This window comes from Girardinichthys multiradiatus, chromosome 13 (assembly GCF_021462225.1).
Source record: "Girardinichthys multiradiatus isolate DD_20200921_A chromosome 13, DD_fGirMul_XY1, whole genome shotgun sequence".
Lineage (NCBI taxonomy): Eukaryota > Metazoa > Chordata > Actinopteri > Cyprinodontiformes > Goodeidae > Girardinichthys > Girardinichthys multiradiatus.
In genome coordinates, this window is record NC_061806.1 from 23493354 (window position 1) to 23509387 (window position 16034).

Below are 16034 nucleotides of genomic sequence, written 5' to 3' on the forward strand. Positions count from 1 at the left end.
AAAATTTATATTTCTTTTTTTTCATTATTTTTTTTCATTATGATTTTTGTTCAAATAAAGACAGTTTTGTTTTTGTTTTGTTTTCTTTTTACTTGCAAGCACAGTTTAAAACTTCGTTGAGGTCATTATAGGCAGTTGAGATTTTACAGCGCCTGAATTATCTGTCATGATGAAGCACAGTTGTTTTCAGAAATCTGTTTAATACTAACCTGTAATAATTCAAATACCATACATACTATTAGGTGTAAAATTAGGATAATGAAAACGAATAAATTATTATTCCTTCTTTACAACACATGTTATTCATGCAGGGTCACCAGGTGAAATGATGCTTATCTCCAGAGGTCAATGGGTGAGGGACAGAGTGCACCCTGGTCAGGATCCAGTCCATCACGGAGCAACACAGAGACAAAGAAACAATGCACACATTCATTCACACATGAGAAAAAAATTTGAGTGGCCAATTTATAATTTTTTACTATCATTTTATTACCATCTAACCATGTTTTTGGACTGTGGGAGGAAGTTAGAGTTTCTGGCAAGAAGTTCATAAGAACATACAAGAACTTATTCAGAGCTGGGTAGAGTACTCAGAAATTGTACTCAAGTAAGAGTAGCTTTACTGCAAATTTGTTTTACGAAGGCAGAAGTAAGAAGTCATCCAAAAACTTATGTAAGGGTAAAAATATTTGGTAAAAAGATAACTCAAGTAATTAGTAATGCATTTTGTATGGCCACAAACATATAGAAATGAATGAGACTATAATATCCTATCACATCTTTGAAGTAGTACGTGTGTCAACCAAGACAACCTCAAAGTACCCAGATTAACCTAAAGGCAACTTGAGACAAAGTTTTAAAAAGGTGTGTAGCTTTTGATGTGCTCGTATTGTGAATAGCACATGTATATTAGGATCAAGGGTATGAAGTTCGGTTTATTGATGCACCAGGTAACGTTTCTGTTACCACCTGGTTTTCCAGGCGTCTTATTCCAACAGTCTCCAAATGTGCAGTGATTTCCTAAGGTGAAATCATACCTCCCAGCCCTCCCAACAATTATATTCAAATGTTATGGGATGCAAGTTCATCTTCTCTACTTGGTTAATAATCTTGACTAGTAACGTTTCAAAACATACCTGAAAGTCTGTTAAAAAAAAAGACTGAAATTGTCTCAGTTTCCTAAGCCATACTGTTTTATTTAAAACCAACATTAACTGAAAATGTGGTGCAATGTGTTTGCAATGATAAAAACCTTCAAACATCTTTAATATTTGAAGAAGATCCAGCATCTAGCTCGTATGAAAACTCGTTTTTATTTGTGATTCCCTTATCTGTCTCAGAGCTTACTTTGGATTTATTGTTAAAAAACGTGAAAATAAATAATTTTGCTGAAAATGGTGTCTGCTGTCTTTTGATGTTATTTTAACGGAATGCAATCTGCGCTGACCTTTAGTGATATCTAGCTTAAGGCAACAAGAAAGATAAAGGTTGAAAGTTGTGGGCAAATAGAGAATGATGTGTTTCTCAGAAAGTGGAGAAGGGAAGGGGAAAAAGCATCATAAAGCATCCTTGTTGTTGCCTGTTGGCCTTTTGACCTGGAGTCACAATACTATGACTGTTTCTTCTCAGCAGCAATAATGAGAAGAGGCAAGTTTTTTACTGCAAAAGTATGAAGAAATTGCTCTGACCTGTCTTGAGTCAACTGATGGACTGATGGATCACCATTCAGTCTGAAAGCAAAATTAGCTAATATTCTGAATATAACTATATCTGTTTACCATGCAGCATCTGTACACACAGTCCCTCAAATACCGAGGCGGTTCTGGCTGATTCCAAATTTGTCATCTGTGCTAGTGTTTCAACCATCAAGGTAACAAGAGAAGAAGATGAATATATAAACAGAAAGTTTGTTGATTAGCTCCTACTTTTGCCATATTTCATCTTTTATTATTGCATTTGCGAAAATTGTATATTTTTTGTTCTGTTAAAATCCCATTACAAAGAATATATATGAGTTGGGTAATTTGTTTGTTCCAGGGGACCAAAGAGTGTGTTCAAATTACCGACGAAACACACATCTCAGCCTCCATGGGAAAGTTTACTCTTAGTTGTTGAAGACGACCCTCTGACTAAAAGTTAAAAAGTGGATCCAGGAAGAGCGATTTGGCTTTTGTTTTGGCCATAGAACATTAGAGTATGGTGGTATGCTTCTCCTGTCTACTCTTGTGGCTCTGGAGAAGGCTTATGACTGTGTCCCCAAGGTATTTTGTTCTAGTTTCACTTTTATTGAAGTTTTGATCAGACAGTTACATTTAAAGAACAAACTTTACACAGATTTAATACACTTTAGAATTCCCCTATGAGAATCTACTACTGTAGTATATTTTAGTGGCCTATAAGGTACCAAGATAACTTATTTAGCTATGCCTGTAACCTTTAAATAGACTTACAAATAGAAACCTCATAGAAATATGCAACTGTTTTGAAAATCTTAGCAGCCTATAAAAGTTTTAAGTCTGTAACTTCTTTCCGAGCGTTGTCAGCCTGATATTTGAGAAACAATCAAGTGCTTACCTAATGCACACATCACTGCCTGCCTGCTCTCTGGAACAATGATTTGTAGAGGGAGAAGAGGAGCCTTAAGATCACATTACTTATTGGAGTAAACACCACAACTGTTGGAGAAAACATGTAGATGTTATTCCCTCTGGCAATTCCATGCTTACTGATGCATGGCCAAACACACCGCTCTGAGAAGCACAGCAACTTATCTCTCTCTCTCTTTGTTGGCTCAGTGGATTTCATTTTGCCTTGTAATACATGCTATGGACCTAAAGGCCTTTAATATATTTTAGTATAAAAATTCATATTTTTATATCAGATATTTGAATTATTTGGGTTGTATTTTCTAAGTGCACATTTATCTTTTGTTTTATAACACATTTATGATCTATTATAATTGTATGTGAAGTGAACAAAGATAAATTACTGCATATCTAGCTTTATATCTGTGCACTCATTTACCTGAAGTTCACATAGCCTGGAAGGAAAAAAAGTTAAAACAGACACCTAAACAGCCTACACATTGGACCTCAAAAGTATATGCAGCCTAATGAAATGACAATGAAACATTAGAAATCATTTTTCTGCCTTTTGATGTGCCATTTGTCCTGTACTATTCAACTGAGAAACAAACAAATCAGTTATAGGACAAATATAAAGAAACTGCAATAACCTGGTTGAATAAGTGTTTACACCCTTAAGTATTTTACTAAAGCACCTTTTGATCAAACTTCAGCATTCGGTCTTTTCGATAGGGGTCTGATAGCATCCCACATCTTGATGTGGTAATGTTTTGGCCTTCACTATTTTCCTAACGTTTGGTACAGCTCTTGTCCCCAGCCCTCTTCATATGACAACACAGATAATATTAAGTTCTGCTAAACCATTCTAAATATCTATGACCAGGGACGTGCACAGATAGATACTAGGTGGTGCTTGAGCACCTGCCCTTTTATTCTATGGACAAAAAAGTGACCTCCTGAAATCTTTTTTTTTATAGTGTATAGTGTGGGGCCCAAGGTAAAATTTCTGAATTTAAAGGCCTATAATACCAGTGCCCCGCGTTTTTGAAATTTTGAGCGACAGCTACCCCCCCCCTTCGCCAACACACATACGTGTCCCACCTCGTGTGTCTCTCAACGGAGACGTGCTGCATGCAGAGCGGAGAGGTGGACTTGCGCTGGTCCACTTACCTCTTCTCTCCTTCCCTCTGCCGTCAGATAGAGCCCTGCCCTACCGACAGGCCGGCTAACCAGCCAGGTAACAAACAAAACGAATATACATGCTTCCTAAACTTCAGATGAAAAAGTTTAAACTTCACTTGCCTCCATTTTATCTAAACAGAACAGGCCAATGAATGGCATACTTTTACCCGCTGTCTTCTATGGCCGCCACCAGGCGCCAGGAGAATGTCTATGATTTAACTCTTGGATTAAATTAGAAGAAATAAATAAATTCAAATCCATCTATAGATGTATGCATTACATTTGCTATAATGGTCCATGATGACTTCTGTTTGACTCATGTTTTTTCTAATTGCAATTACGGCCAAATGAGCTGGTTACCATTCCAATTTATACACTGGGCTACTAAAAATACCTGTAATAAAGTTCAGTAAATGTGGGGCGTGTAGGCTAAGTTGTTTTCTACTTCTGTGTGTGTAAAAATTATGATGTAATCAGAGTATTTTAATTTCTAAATAGCAAACATCACTTCTCAGGACATGTAATCTCATTAATTTTAATTCTCTAAGAATAATTTCTGTCATATCACACTGGCTACATGCAGAAGTATAGATGATTCTTCTTATGATCATTCTCAGTCTTCATTTTGACTATAAAGATTTTATAACTCATTTTCAGGGTATAGTTGTTTTACACTGTAGAATGGTCACTGGTTACTCACATTTCTGAAGATAACTCCTTTAGTGTGACCTACCTGGTAAATTTGGCAATGTAACCTGCTTTGCTACAACATAAGGTTATTTGGTGCAGAAGATATTTTGTGATAAAAGTACAGAATGATATAGTCAAGACAAACACGTACTCAGTGTGTAAGAAGAAAGAAATTTGACTCAGGAAGTTCAGGTTAAAGGCTGGTTGTGAGTCAGTAATTTAACTTTTAATCAATCTAATTTGTTGCCTTAGTAATCTTAAGAATTTTGTAAAATGCATTCTTGTTTTGAGTTTTTTTCCCTGCGTGGTCATTTCCTTAGATCCCACAGGATGCAGCTTGTTTTGTGGGTGCTTAGTAATACATATACATTATGTTCATGCTGTGCCTGTAATAAATCTCACACTACAAAGGCAGCCGACAGCTCCATGTGCCGCACAAGGTGCCCTTTTTTTCCACTTGAGCACCTGCCCCCCAAATTTTCTGTGCACGCCATTGTCTATGACTCTTGACTTTGCTGCATACCTTGACTAGCTGTGATGCTTAAAATGTAAATACCCTTTCAGCTTTCAAGCTAAACCGGAAAGTTTTGGATCTAAATTGATTGGTATTTAGAAGGGTTTATCATTTCATGAACTTTGGCAAAAAACCCAGACGCCTCTGAAGAAAAGGGACCCCACAGCATTAAGGTGTCACCCCGTTTGACTGTGGGTATGGTTTACTGTTTGTGCCAAACACACCATTGACTTTTTACCAAAAGTAAATGTTTGGTTATTACTAGACATAAAACAAAGTTCTTTGCCTTACTGATACCTTGGTACAATCCTTTCAAGCTGTTGTGACCTCTATGCAAATCATGCCTCTTGTTAAAGGATGCAAATGTCAGGGAAATTGTAAGAGTAAAGATGAGCTTTATTTCAGGTTAATCAGATTTACCTGGACTGATGGCAGGTATGAACTCAAAGACTGAATGCTAAAACTGAATTCTGTTTAATCAATCATTACTTTAATACTGGTTTTCCTAATTCTTTTAAATTCATGTTCACTCCTACAGATTTGCTTGTCTTTCAGCTGAATTGTACAGAATATAGGCCACATTAAAAGTGGAAAAGTAAAATGTTTGGAAAGGATTCAGTTTGGGATCATGTTTTTACATCACAAAAACCTGGTATTTTACCAGCGATGTGTACACTTTAAAGATCAATTAAAGCTTATTACCTAAAATTTAAACTGGGTCATTGGTATGCCTGGTTTCCTGGATAATCTGTCTAGTGGCTCCCAGTTGGTTGGTTTACTCAAGGTGTCAATTCTCCGGGGAACTGTTGGATAGGATGTCAGCTGCTGCTTCCTCCTTTGTTCAGTAACAGGAACTGGCTGTTTTCCAGTGTATGCTGGTATGTGTGTGAGTGCTCGCTATCAGACGGAGAACCGGGCAATGAGCCCAGGTGCAGCTGAGCCCAGGTGTTCCCCTGTGAGATACACAAACAGCACATGCAAGTATGAAGGGACACAAACAGAGAGAGACTGGTATCAGAGAGTGCACCTGTTGATCATCTGTTCTACCTGTTCATGATGCACCAATTATAGATGTAGCACTTGTAAACATGTAGTTAAAAACAAAACTGTCATGTAAGGATGTAGAGAAAAGAATGTCATGTTTCAATGTGAAGATCTGCCTTATAAGTCTTTGATTTCTGTAACCTTTCTATCCATCTGTCCTCCTTGCTGTCTCCTGATCTGCCGCAGAGTGCTTCAGTCTCTGTGTCATTAGGCAACGCATCATGGATTAAAAGCCCAATCGCAGAGTGTGATTTGCAGTAGAAACTGCTAAGTCTGACATTACTACACACCTCACAAGGCACTGGGGAGTTTCTAATCCACTGCACAGAACAATCCTGCTAATGCATTCACATCAAACCCACAGAAAACTGATTCAGGCAGAGAATTAGACTCTGGGGGTATTACTGCCAGAGTCAACACTGACATGTTTGTTCTTAACATTGAAGTCTGCAGGTATCTGCATTTCGGTGAGGTTTTAAATGTGATAGGCCATTTCTGGACAAATATTTGTATGCCGTGATCCTACAAATGTTCCATTTCACAATTCCATTCATTTTCAGACTTGACTTTGATTTTGCCATTTTGGACTTTTGAGAGCAAACCAATTACCTTGTTCGGTTTTGTTATTTGTATCTTCAACAAATCATGAAACACAAAACTGAAGTTGCCTTCAAAATTGCCAGTGCGGTTTTCTTTTGCATCAATAAATACGAATGAATTAAATCACATTTTGTGATTATGTGATACCTTTATTTTGTTAGTAAAAGAAATGTTAAAAAGATGTGTCAGTGCCTTCTATTTAGTATCATCAGTAGACTGTACCCACTTTATAAACTACGGATCAGGTTTAAAACCCTGATGGTAGAGGGTCCAACTCTCTACCTGCTCCGACACTTTCTCCCCTTTCTCTCTGTCTGCTTGCATTCTTTTGCTCTGCTTATCTCTCTGCCAAAAACTTCATAAAAGTTGGACTAAACTACTTTAAATCAGTGACATGAGAGAAAGACTCATTGCAACACACGCTACTCAATTGCTATGAATCAGAAAAAGGCGGACCCAAGATTCAGCCAGACACAGTACTGAAGGTTTAAAAGGTTTATTCAGCCACAGGAAAATGTCACACAGGTAACACTCCTCACAGCTTCCAGGAATCACTGAGACAGAAAGAGGGATTAGTGACTTGTAGTCTCTCCAGATTTTGCAGGGATCAGAAAAACCACTAACCTGCTTTTGTCTTGAGTGGAACTTGAAACCCAGAGGGAAAACCTCAGTGGGCAGCAGGCAGTGATCTCCACAGCACAGGTAAGAAGTGACTCCAGGCTGAATAATCTGAGGACAGAAACAGGGTCAACGATCGGAACAAGAGGCATCAGGCAAGGGGCAGGCAGAGGCATAAACCAGATACAGGAAACGAGGTCGACAACCAAAATCCAAATAGTCCGACAGGGAGCAGGCAGAGGCATAAATCCAAAAAGCAAGGCAAGGTCAAGAACAATGATCAGACAGGAAGGAACGCTGGATATCTACTCACACGAATGGCTTTCAAAAATCTGGCACCGTCTGCTTGTCAGAGTCGGTATATATCAGGGAAGACACAGGTGTATGGCATGCCGCAGATTGCACTGCACAGCAGCAGCCACCAGGTGCATCTAATCTGCTGATTGCAGCCAGGGAGACAGGGTAGAGCAGACGTGCCAGAATCATAACATCAATACAAGGTGCCACAGATGATTTTGGCTAACTTCTCCAGAAAATAGCAGTGATGGAAATGAAAATTCATCGACTGAAGTAAATGTGGAAGTAAATGCTGGGTATGGAAAATATACAACCTTACCAAGTATTTAACTAATTAGCACCACCAAGGACCGTATACCGATGTAATTAAGAGTAAACTGACCAACAGTCCTCCCTGGAATTCCCTTGGTGCAAACTCAAAGGATGAATCTCATCCTTCAGATCTGGGAAAACAGGAATAACCCTGCGCCTGGATGAAACAGCCTGGCCTCTGTACTTCGCTCTCTTGTAATTTGTGTGTTTTTGTGAGTTTATGTGAGCTCTTTGCCACTGTTCTCTTGTTCTGGTGGCTCTCTTTTTGTTTTTTAAGAGACTGAGACAGGGTAAACGGTGTCCGAGCTACCGCACCCTGTTGGCGGTCAGACGCCTCGGAGCTCCTCCGCTACTCCCCAGATGCGATCACACACTATCTAACTTTGACTCTTAAAGGAACGACTCTCAAACTGTTTCTAACTTTTAGCTCCTTTAATCTAAATTAAGGCAGAGGAATGATTACAGAGATCAGCGCTGAGGCTCCCATCTCGGACCATCGCCGTCTGTTAGAGGATGACAAAGAGCCTCGATAGAAGGTCACATGTAGTTTTTATATCTGGCACTCCAATGCAATGGATGTGCTGTCCCTCAGTGATTATCAGTAGACTATGTGTCACCATTGTGGTGTCTATCTGTTAGATTGTGTAGTACCGGGTGTCCATCCTTAATCTAAGTGTGCTGTGGCTTTCTAATCAACCCAGTTATACCGGCTGCTCCACTATCAACCCCAGAGCCCCAGCCTCAGGTCATTTATGACAAACTTTGGGCCATTTATCCTTGTACTGTATGTCTATGAGCATTCTTATCCTATTGTAACAAAAGGGAAACATTAGAACTTATATTTATTTCACTATAGTATAAAAGGGAAAAACAGCTATGAGCATATTAATAAAGGTTATTCCTAACAACGGGCAGGTGCAGCTTTGGCAACAAGACGTCTGCACACCTGGCTGATGTCTGCTCCCTGGCTAACAAAATGTATGAACTGCGGCTTCTAAACTCTAAAAACTTGGACTTTCACGTATCTCCCGCCTTCTGTTTCACCGAAACTTGGTTCTGTGAGCACATCCCGGACTGCGCACTACAGATGCTGGGCTTCCAGCTGTTTTGAGTGAACCACAAAGTGGAGCTTTCAGGGAGGAAGAGACAAGGTGGAATCTGCTTTTACATAAACGGAGGTTGGTGTGGTGATGTCACAATATTACAGACGATAGTCCTCACCTGGAGCCTATATGGAGATTATAACGGCGTAAACCTCTCCAACGAACTTCCAAAATATAGGCAGCACATTACATGTTCCACCAGAGACAAAAACACACTGGGCTATTGTTACACAGTTTTAAAGTAAGCATATCGCATTGTCTTTCTTTTTTTTTCTGCTCTCGGTGGAGGAGGACGGTTTTTCTCTGTCTCCAGCACCCTCCCATATCTGCCCTGCTTCAGCTGTGTGTCTTGTCTTTTTTGGAGCCTCTTTTTGCATATCTTCCAAATTCTTCCTAAATATAGATTTGGTCAGCTGGTCTCTCAATGCAATTGATAAAATTTTCTCGACGAGAAGACAGGGGTCGGGAGAGCCCACTTGCCCGGACGGGACGTTTTTCTCTGGATACACGATGGACTCCTGGCAGAAGTGGAGGATTGTGTGTCTGTCGATAATGTCAGTCGAGGATGTGGAAGATGTGTATATAATTGGATGTTTGATATCAGGATTTCTGCTTTTTGGAGTCAGCGGTTACCTGGCATATCGAGAAATTTGGAGAATGTCAGCAGCTGTTCTGGCCATTGTGAGGCTGCCTGGCATGTGTGATGGGATCTTCAAAGCGATCAACACTCTGACTGAGATGACTGAGCTGAATCGCAGACTGGATGTGATCCTTACACAGGATCGCAGGCAGGTTGCGGTTCCTGGACTTGGGTGAAATAGGATAAATCTTGGAGAAAGTTGTTCGCTCGGATCTGGCGGAAAGGACCTGGAATGTGGCTGTTTGGATTCGCCTTTGAGAAGCACCAGCGAGAATCTCAAGGCTGATGGAAAATTAAGAGTCAGCCTGACCCAAATAATTATTGTTTTTCTGAATCTGGCTCCCCTGCACGGCCTTGATGGCTGGCTATCTTCAACTTCTCTTGGAAGTTATGTAAACATGACGCTCTGCTCCCTCTGACCCCTCCCTTCCCTGAGGACATCTGTGGACCTGCTCAGAACTTTGTGGCCGGTTAATGAACATTCCAATGTACCATCAAGGACAATGGCCTCTGGGACAGTGCTTCATGGACTTACTTGCACACACTCACTTGCACACACACACATGCTCAAGATAAACATATGCACCCCCTCACACCACCTTCACCGTTCCCGGCATGATGTTGTTTTGTAAACTTGTTGCTTCTTTGTGCTGAGGTTTTTTGCAATCTCAAACTGTATCCTGCTAAGGATAAAGGGTGAAATATGATTTTTTTTTCTTCTACTTACCTAATGTGGCCTCTTTTCTCATCTAGCAAGGGCAGGGCCTGTGAGTGGGCAGCAAAGCCTTGGTGACCCGTCCCCCCCTTGTCTTGTGTCATGATGTATGTTTGGATGGGTTATACTGGAATTCTAATTTCCCCTCAGGGATCAATCAAATATTTTTGAATTGAATTGAATTGAATTTGTCACCAGGGCCACTTTGAGAATCACTGCTTCTTCACCTTTTTCCATCATATAGGCAGAAATTAAAAACTTCCAAACCCATGGTACAGACTTTAAGTAAGGATTACAGAGCTGCTTTGACTGCACATATTGGAGTGTTTTTGATGCATCAGCCACTAATATGAGTGAGCTTGCTGAAACTAAGACTTCTTACATCAGTTTTTGAGGACATGTGAGTGCAGACCAAGACCTTTCGCACATACAGCAACAATAAACCATGGTTCATTTAACATCTGAGGAAGCTGCATAGGACCAACGAAGAGACTTGTGACAGTGGGGACTAGACCCAGTAAAAGCCAGGAACAAACTGACCAAAGAGTTCAGGGCAGCTGTGAGAAGCTAAAATTCAGCTTCTCAGCAGATGATCCATCATCAGTTTAGAATGATCTGTGAAAGATCACTGACTAAAGGAGCCCATCCCCCTACCATTGAGTTGAATTCTCATCTGGCAGACGACCTTAAAAGCTTCCACTGCATTTTTGAAAAGCAGCCATTCACACCTCCCACCAACTCATCCACAACCACAACTCTGACACAAAAGCTTCCCATACACCAACCACTCTCCTCTCCTCAGATCCCCTGCCTGGTCTAAAGTTTTCAGAGGAAGTTGTAAATAGGCTCCTTCAGTGTCAGAAGACCAGGAAAGCTCCAGGACCTGAAAATGTTACCCCCTCATGCATAAGAACCTACGCTGACTAACTGGCTCCCATCTTCAATCACATTTTCAACAAGTCGCTGTGTTAGGTTTCCTCATGCTTCAAACGCTCCACCATCATCCCAGGATCCTCTTTGTGAACTTCAGCTCTGCCTTAAACACCATTAACCCGGACATCCTCCACCAGAATCTCACCTAGCCCACAGTGCCCGCCTCTACCTGCCAGTGCCATCTTCCTGAATGACTGGTAGCAGCAGGTGAAACAGGGGAGCATCTTTTGGAGGACAACAATCTTCAGCACCAGCGCCCCCCCAGTGGTGTGTTCTCTCCACACTCCTCTTGTCTCTGTACACCAATGACTGCACCTCAGTGAACCCAACAGTGAAACACCTGAAGTTTGCAGATGACACTACTGTAAGTGTTCTCATCCAGGACAATGAGAACTCTGCATACAGACAGGGGGTGGATTGGCTGGTCCACTGGTCCAGTCAGAACCACTTAGAGATTAACCAGCTCAAAACAGTGAAAATGATGGTAAACTTCCGGATGGTGCACTCAACAACACTGTGTCTATTATTAATCACTTCCGGTTCCTAGGACCTTTCTTGGAACGTGAGATGGCCCTCAAACACATGCCTCTTTTTTATTCATGGCTCCACTCCACTTGATCTCGCTCTACTCTGTGCTGAGTGGACTGGAGCTGGCCAAAGTAGAGACTATAGAACCCTGATTATGCTTGAGGGACTGTAGATCCTTTCTACCTTAAGAACACCTTGAAATGAGCTGGAGAGTGGTGCCAGATGGATGGATGGAACTAAAGGTGGGTTGTAAGGTGGTTCTGGGTTTAAATCTAAATCACCTTTCTGCGTGTAGTCTATTGTTTTCTCCATGCATGTGTGGGTCCTCTCCTGGTACCCCAGAACACACGCATGTTTAGTTATTTCTAGGCTCTAAGCTACCCTTTGTGTCTCTTTGTTGTCCTATGGTAGACTGGTGAACTGTCCAAAATGTGTTCTGCCTTTCACCCAAAGACAAGATGGGCACTAACTCCCCCAAGACTCTGGGTGGATAACACAGGTGTATGAATGAATAGATGAACCCAAAGTAAGGTGTGGCTGATCTAAAACCTTGACAATACGGTGACGACAGTTATAAGAAGTTGACGCCAGTCATCTTCCCCATTATGATCATTCAAAACTGCTGTGATCAGGCTCTTGAGCCCATAATTTGGGAAAGATCAGAACTAATATATATAGTTCCACAAGGATCAATTCTCTTATTTCTATTCTCTCTACAATACTCAGTATCTTCATTAAATTCTTCATTTTGCATCCACAAACTCCTGCCAAACACATTACATTTGTATCGTGATGCAGAAATAGAACCATGTAGCCAGTATCTTAGGGAATCAACAGCTAGTAGAAAATAAAAGATTGACGGTGGGGAAGAAAGAGGGATAAGACATTAACGTGAGCCCAGCAGTAGTACTGTATGACACATTTCATCAGCCCCTGTCTTCACCATATCTCCCTAATGGGACCACTGCAGTGTGTGTGTGTGTGTGTGTGTGTGTGTGAGAGAGAGAGAGCCGCCCCATCAGAGAAACTCGGTGCACATGCACGTGTGTGTGTATGATAGAAATAGAGACTAAATGGGCTTCTGGAAGGACTGACCCTCCTCATTCCCACCACTCTGTCAGAGAGACTGACTGCTTCACTGGAGCCTGGCCACTGGCATCGTTCTGAGCACTGAAAAAACCACACACACACACACACACACCCGCACACACACACACACACACACACACACACACACACACACACACACAGGTGAAAGCTAGAGAAAGGCTTTTCCAGGAGTGATGCGTTAGCCTACTTAAATGGAACCAAACCCGAGGTAGACACCATTAAAAAGCTGAAATGAAAATAAATTGAGGTCATTCCGCATTTACATGCAGTACAGAACAAAAATGTGACCAAGCACATTTGTTTATGGCAAAAGCGAACAAGCTGCAAAACCAACCTGAATGCATTCTGTCTAGTTCGTCATCACTTGTAATTATGATTCATGTCAAGATAAACAGCCAAGCACATATTAGTACGCTTCACCCTGCTTCAAGTGTGGGAAAGCGTGGAACACGAAGTGCTGTTCTTGGTGTAAACGCAGGTTTCAGGCAAAGTGTAATTACTCTTGGTGACATACCTTACATGACTAATGAGCAGAGGTTGGGTGATGGGCTTCTGGCTCATTTGTAACCGGATGGTAGGTAAGGCTTCAGCTCTAGCAAAATGTGGTTGACATATAAAGACTAAATACTCATACAAGGCTACTGTCTGATTAATCCCCCCCGCAAGAATGAGTCAGGGAGAACCCATGGATGGAAGAAAAATATTATTACATCAAATAATTTAATTGCCGTTTCTATCGTGAATTCATATGCTGTGATGCACACAATGTCCTTTAAGATGCTGCAGCTAATCTCATGTCAGTCTCAAGTTACTGCAATTGGGAATTTAAAAATGCATTGAATCAATTTTCCATGGTGGAATGATGCTACAACCCTGAATTTTACTAATTTTTAAAAACTAAAACTGGATGCAGAAGTTTGACTTTGTATTTTCTATATTTCACGCGGTGTAAAAATTAAATGTACAAACGTGCACGCCTACTAACCCTTAAGAGGTCCATGAAAATAAAATTTGTCCTCAACGACACAAAAAGTTCCAGTTTAACACCCTTTAAAAGCCTGTTTATAATAGAAATAGAATAGAAAGAACCAGTCTTGCCCCTTAGTGGGGAAATTAAGATTAGCCAGATTCAGTACGTTTAATCAAAATAAAGAATTATTAAAAAATTACATTTTCAGTGGCACATTTTTTTTTGTCCCTGAGAACAAATGTGTCATCTTGAGTATAAAAGCCATTTTAAACTGATTGAAGGAACGGAGATCATAAGTCTAAAAATAATTTTAAATAAATATTTCCAGTACATTTGAGCTATAACACATTTAAAACAGCCATAATTGCTTACCAAATGTCATCAGTAAGCAATCTCTTAATGACTAATTTGTGTGATAACTTCAAAGATTCTAGCATGAATCTGGATTGTTCTTTGGCCTCTTTATATCTATTCCTGGCACGGACTCAAATTGTAGGCATCAACCATAACTGTTCAATAGGTTTAGGGTCAGGGCCATACCAGAATCTGCCAGCCTGATTCCATTCCATGATGCGTGTTTGGAATGAAATTCCTGTTAAAATACCCTTAACCAAATCTAACCCTAATATTACTAACCTTTTATACATCCATCTGAACCAAACCATCACCCTGAGATGAAAGAAAATTGAAGAAACACCAGGAACCACCCAGGAAACACTGATGTAGTAAATGAAAAACTGCTGTAACACCAGTGACACTGTTTACAGTAACGCACGTTTAACAACATAACCTGTAAGAATGCAGACCAAGAATGACAGGCTCCAAAACACATCTTCAAGTACGACAGAAGTTGGAGCTCACCTACAAGGAAAAGCAAGATGCTTTAGCGATAAAGGTTTCATAGTCAGAAGAGACCTGTATATGGCCAAAATAAGTATGCTTGGTGGAGTTTAGGTAAGAGTTTCAAACATTAGAACAACATAGTAACTGTCAAGCATGGTAGTGGCAGCATCATGCGGTATGTATTTGTTGTTGCCAGAGTACTGGTGCTTTGCAGAAAGTGGATAAAATAATGGAGGACTACCTAAAAATTGTCTCTGATTATTAGATTCTAAAGTCATCCAAAACATGATCATCTTAAGTGCTTGAATAGAAGGCACCTGTATTTTTTATTTTGTTTCTTGAAGACTTTTGACTTCTCAAGCAGGAGGCTTCTTGAGTTCTGATCCTGGATTGGGAGTATCTGGATTTTAAGTGGTACTAAGAATGACCAGAGTAAAGGATCCCTCTCTGTTTATACAAAGGTGGCCTCAGATTCCTAATGTCCTAACACTTATTACCCAGCCGGATTATTTTCACCCTGGTGGTTTTATCAGCCATTAAAACATAGAAACATGTGACCAAAACAACTTTCATGTTGTTCTTTTTATGAACCATTCCACAAGTGACAATAAGCCTAACGACTTACAGGAGGAAAATGTGGGTCAGAAACCTTTTGGACTTTAACAGAGCCCTTTTGTGGATCTACGACTTATCAGCTGTGAATTCCCGACCTATGATCACAATTTAGGAGGCCTTTTGGATGAGAGGTAAAATGGATTCAAAAAATAAGGAAAAGTCCAGTTACCTTGGGTTTAAGCACTTAGAATTCACCTCAAATCAACAAATACATGATTGAAACCTAGAATGGATAAAGCAACCTAAGATTAGGATTTTTTTTAAAACAATATGGACTAAGCATAAAAGCTGTTTGTATCAGGAAAACTAATATAAGAACCAATATAAGTAAACTTTACCATTGATAATAACATTGGTCAAATATCCTCCTAGAATTATATCAGAACCTTGAAGATGGGTTTCAAAAGTGAATGGCCGAGGAACATCTTTGTAAGGGACATCTAACCTAATATTAGTGGTTAAATGTGGCCCTTTGTGGATTAGAGAAAAATTGATAATAAATTCAAACTGTTGCATCCAATTGTGGTTTTTAAAAATAACTAAAGTTGCTTGCTGCACAATTAGCCCACAAAATGATGAAAGAAAAGTTTGAATGAATCATTAAAAAACCTAAATATGATGTTGATGCATCCTATTAAACCAAGATTCTTTATGTTTGCATCAAATTTAAAGGCTACACCAAAATGTAACAACAAACCTTCAGTACTAAGACTCATAAAATGGAGCTAATACATT